Below are 6,033 nucleotides of genomic sequence, written 5' to 3' on the forward strand. Positions count from 1 at the left end.
CAAGGCAAAAGCAAGTATGATGATCCCCAAGAATGATATCACGAATAAAACCATCCAAACAGCACTAGTCTTACTCAGGTACTGACTGTCTGCAACAGTGAAAAGATAAGCGTTGATCACCAAGATTTGTCAGTTCATTGCTAATTGCAGAAGAGACCTATTGCTACTACAAAGAATGCTATAAAATAATGTTTATCCAGACATTTGATATTTTGATATCACTGGCCCTACGTCCCTTTGGTTCCCTTGGCCCTAGGCTGCGCATAATTGGTATGTATGGTAGTGCTTGGACCAGACTAAGAAGTTCTGTACAATGATTAAGGGCAATTCCATGATTGTCATTAGGGCGAGGGTAACTGTAGGAGCATTGCGACATCGTAGTCAATAAGGATTCGGCATTTTTACTCGACGAAATTATTAAAAAGTACCACCAGCCCGCCTCTCCACTCCGGCTCCTCGCTCAGTGCAGTGGGGGGGGGGGGGGGGGGGGGGTGTAGGGGCAATAGCGTAAGGGTAAGAGTCGGGATAATATTAATGGTTAATGTCAAATGGACGCGGGTCCGACTGCCAAATCCACCAACCGACATAATTATATAAGACTATTGAGGCTAAGACTTATGCGTTTTTAGCTGTTGGTTGAATGTTTCGGTTTACATCCGTAACCGAAATCATCATCAATATTGGTCCAATCACCACTCACCGAGGGTAGGAGTCGTAACAGTCACAAGTGGACTTCTTGGTCCTTCTCCGCCGGGACCTTGTATGACGGCAGACACACTGATATTGTATTCTGTTCCTGGTTTCAACTCGGTCAATACAAACTCCATTATTCGTTGAAGATCGCCCTCTCCCACACCCGAGTCGATACTACCAGCCACTAGCCATTCCTCTTCCATGGTTTGCTGATAGATAAGATAGCCAACAACTGGCCCGTCGCCGGAGTCCAGGCAAGGTATCCAAGAGCTCCAAAAGACAGTGACTGATGACGAGCTGATTTCTCCGACTGTTGGGCCGGATGGCAGCTCTGGTAAAGCTGGAAAATGATAAAGCTATCAAGTTAATATACGTAAAGTACCTATATGTTACGAGAGAAAGAAAAAAACACTAGCAAAGAAACCAACAAAAAAAAACTACTAAAAATAAAAACAAATCTGTAATCACATCTCTTACGGCCTATTTTAAATTGACTTATTAAAGTTACAAATACGTTACATTCTTAAATAGGTATTTCGGATAATATCCATGCATATACATTATGTATGTTGTTATTTACTACTTACATTAAAGGTAAAGACCAGTTTTGGAAACGCCACCTCTCAAAAAATGAAATTGGTAGCTCTTATTACTAATCATGTGAAAGAATATGTTTTTACTAATACGTGATGATACAAGTTTTGCAGAGAAGCCGCCTACTTATTGATATATTTGGTAAATTAGTTTATCTATTTGGACGTGATAGATATTACGCACGGGCGCGCATGTGTGCGTAGTCCCATAAACCTCTTTCTGTGTATAGTGCTCGTAACTTTACCAAGACTGGGCCAAATTTCTTATCATTTTGATGATTCCAGAACCTTTCAGTACACACCAATACTTAAATGCTAGATGATCAACCTTTTCTGATCGTTTCCACAACGTTTTTTCACAATGCAATCGCATAACCAGAACTGATCTTTATCTTTAACTGTACTAAATCACTTAATCACCTTAAATATGATGAGAATTGGTTTGAAGGAAATATTACCGTAAAAATCAAAGACAGCAGAAAAAGCATCCAGTGAAAAGGATCTATTTTGGTCCGACAGTTCACCTGTTGTAGGGCCAATAGTGTAAGGGTAACTGGGTAAGATTCTGGATAAGATTAATGGATAATGTAAATTGGACACAGGACCGACCGCCAAATCCACCAACCAACTCAAAGGCTATTGAGGCTAAGACCAATGCATTTTTAGCTGTTGGTTGGATGTTTCTGTTTACATCCGTATACAAAATCATCCTCAATTGGTCCTATCACCACTCACCGAGGGTAGGAGTCGTAATAGTCACAAGTGGACTTCTTGGTCCTTCTCCGCCGGGACCTTGTATGACGGCAGATACACTGATATTGTATTTTGTTCCTGGTTTCAACTCGGTCAATACAAACTCCATTATTCGTTGAAGATTGCCCTCTCCCACACCTGAGTCAATTCTATCAACCTCTATCCATTCCTCTCCCATGGTTTGCTGATAGATAAGGTAACCAACAACAGGTCCATAGCCAGGATCCAGGCAAGGTATCCAAGAGCTCCAGAAGACAGTGACTGATGACGAGCTGATTTCTCCGACTGTTGGGCCTATTTGCAGCTCTGGTAATGCTGGAAATGATAAAGCTGTCATGTTTATAACTCGTTTATGTGTAAATTACCTTTATGTTATGAAAAAAACCCAAGGAAAATAAACAAATAAATCAAGTGCAAGAGCCCCATCCCAATCTGGGTACAATGACAGCGAATTTTTCAATTTCAATTCATTTATGTTTCCAACAAAACATTATAAATCAATTATAAACATTAAAAACAAATTGTTCTATAAAGCAATGCTTGTAAAAATGTGAACACCTCAAATGATACTTAAGTCCGTAACTACAAAAGGAACTACCAAATAGGGGGAAAGGGGCTGCCAACAGGGATGAAAACGAGACAAGACAGTTCTTTACATGACAAAGATAGAAGAACGCGGATAAAAATGATAAGATGATAAAATGCATTCGTTATTACATCAAGTAAAATTAATGCCGCCTTGTGTGCAAGACTAGAGTGACATTTGAAGACACATAAGCATATTGATAGATGTGATCTCACTCACAAATTACTTTCTGGCAAATGAAGTTTCTGTTTAGTGAACAGTTGGCATCGTCCCAACGTCCATGTCTGTCAATCCTTCTGTTCGACCAGAGGCAAGCACAATTTTGATCTCCACCTCTATTGTTTGGTTCATTTGGCGCCCAACCATCGTATCTAATACAAAACAAAGGAAAATAAAATGCATGACAATTGCAATAGCAATAAAATAACCAGACTTGAAGGTGAGCATATACTATATATGGGATTTTAGAATATCCAATCCTAATTGAATGTAATGCCGGTTAAATAATCGTTTACAGGACATAAATAACCATACAATCATAATCGTTTTAACGACATTGGAAAGTGTTAAGAACATCTTTCAAACGTTTTGTGTTTGCTAGTATTTTAATTGGGATATGAGATAATTATAGAAACGTGCATACTCATAAATTTTGACAAACTTCTGACAAACTTCATCGCTATGCATGGAGATCCAACTTCAAATGACTAATAACTGTCAAACGACATGAATAAGTCCTACGAGATTAATCAAAGAAATGCACTTATTTTATTGTCGATATCGTGATTATAGTGCTTACATCACTGGTGTGCCGTCAAGCCATCTGAATTGATCTTCGACCTCTCTGTCATTGCAACCAATCCAAAAGCACCGCGTATCTTTTAAGACCGGAGTGATGAAAGTCGTCAAGAAAACCTGCATTGGTGTTGAAAAATATTAAATATACGACACACTTCTCATTCCTAAAACCAATTATCCAGCGGAAGAATCACAAAGAAAAGTTCTATGGACTGAGCGTAACATGATATTGATTAGAAACTATTCAATCTAAGTGAAACATTCTCCACATCTCTTTATACTTGGCATCACTCAAATGAAGAATCGTACACAACTTTATATGTGCAATGATTTAGAATACTTTTTTTTAAAGAATCGGACATTTTCCTATCAAATGAATATTACCCCTTAGACACGATGTGTCATTGCTGTGAGAGTGACGTTCAAGAAGTAAATCGTGCACAGATTGCATTATATTACTCGCCCATACACTAATTGCCTTCGTAGGCTCTATTACTAATAGAGCCTACTAATAGTATTAGTATTACTAATAGTATTAGCGTAGGTATTGACGCAATCCATATTGCGCGATCCTCGTGTGTAATAAACATCGCATGCACCACATAACCGACGATTATTATCAGCGCATCGTTCACTTTGCATTCATTCTTTTTACTATAATTATCACCCTTACGTGTTGCTACGTCAGAAAGTAACGCTTCAAGAGCAATGGTGGATGATAACACATTTAAACAGAACTTAGCCATAACTTATAGCTGTATATATATCACGTTACAAGCTGAGAAAGTAAGTGTGATTAACATCTGACCATTATTTGAATCGATTTAATACCTGGATCTCGTCTGAGTCAACCCTTGCTAGATTCGCTCCGTAACCTTGACAGAGATCCTGCTCCTGATCGTACCCTTCTAGGGTGATGTTATCCACTAGATAGACTGCGTCATCCAGTCGGTGCCATTCAGGAGAGGATGTCTGGCTTGTTACTGTATTATGATATGAAAGTGACAGTTTCGAAATTATAAGGCGGCTGCTTCCTCCGAGCATTCGTATGGTAATACCTGACACAGCGGAACGTTGAAACAGCAGATATAGTTAACAGCACCCCAAGGTAGGTTATTGTAAGTGATCTTTTCCCCTTTTTAAACAGGGCGCTGAAGGGTGGCTTTTCAGAAAAATAAGGTCTTTACATTTCTGGGTGCCCTCTCACTTCAAACTTAGTAGACAGCTCCCCCTGCAGAAGTGCCCCAGCACCATCCTATGCATGGGTTGAGGTGCACCCCCCCCCGAAACAAATCAAAATGAGGGATGGTGCTGCAGCGTCCCCAGCACCTCCGTTTCCCAAGATGAATAAAGATAATTCAACTGAGAATTTAGAAAACATATGCGCGTAACAGTGGATACATTAAAGATTCTATGTCCCTTTTGCAGCCAACATCAAATTAATTTATGCAGAACTTTGCAGGAATTATGAATATCAGCCTTTTCACACACAGCTAAAATTCTATAAACATGATTAGTTTAAAGGGCTTTAAACTAATCACCTGTACATACGATATCATTCACACACAGAAATTTCGTTGCGATCGTTAATCGTTTCGTGATTAACTAATGCTCTTAAAATGCGCAGTAGTGCCATTGCGCATTGAAGGTCAGGTCATATCAAACAGAGCGCTCGCTCCATCCAGTTTAAACACGTTTAAACACTGACAAAAAACCGTTCACACACAAAATGTCAAGCTCTCTAGATACGAACTTCGTATCTGCAGCCTGCTTTTATGGGCGTATGAATCTCGACTTCGTATCTATCCCAACATCGTATAAACGATGTTCACACGGGGAAAATTTTCTATAAACATGTTTAAAACTGTTGAGTTAAACACGTTTATACTAATCATCTGTAAATACAATGAATTTTAGCTGTGTGTGAAAAGGCTGCTAGCTGTGTGTGAAAAGGCTGTGTGTCATGTATGTCCTATCTGTTAGCAGTGTTTTAATATTCAAATTATGCAAGGAAACCCGTTTACTTGCTAGACTACACTGTCAGACACTATTGAGTGACTGACTGGCTTTTTTCTTCTTTGGTAATAACATACATAAAATGAGCTGTAAAGGGTACATGAGCATTTGTCTACATCAGTATCCCACTTCTTGTAAAGGCCAACATTAAACTGATTGAATCTTTGCGCAGCACAAAACGTACGACCATTCGGTACAATGGTCTAAAAACCAGACTATTACTTACTGTATTGGTGTCACTTAAGTCGATTCGACAACTATTAGTCGTTATTTTACCACTTAAAGACATTTTCAAGCCCCCCCTTTTTTTAGGGAAGTTCTAAATTAGTATTATCTTTCAAATGCCGTTGGAATTTAACCTTTTTTTTCTTTTGGCCTGCAAATGGGACATAGTACCTTTAATGTTTGTAACATGGTATTCGTTCTGTCTTTTAAAAGTACCCTGAAGGTATTTAATCGTTCTTGAATAATATTTTACAAGTATTAAGCAAAGTACACAAAACAAATTAAAACAGAACAAAAATGTGGTGATTTTTTATGATGACCATGAATATATGTCTAAGTATACTTACCCCCTTTTAAAGACGCGATGGC

Source organism: Strongylocentrotus purpuratus, unplaced genomic scaffold (genome assembly GCF_000002235.5).
Source record: "Strongylocentrotus purpuratus isolate Spur 01 unplaced genomic scaffold, Spur_5.0 spur5_scaffold_3, whole genome shotgun sequence".
In the NCBI taxonomy this organism is placed as follows: domain Eukaryota; kingdom Metazoa; phylum Echinodermata; class Echinoidea; order Camarodonta; family Strongylocentrotidae; genus Strongylocentrotus; species Strongylocentrotus purpuratus.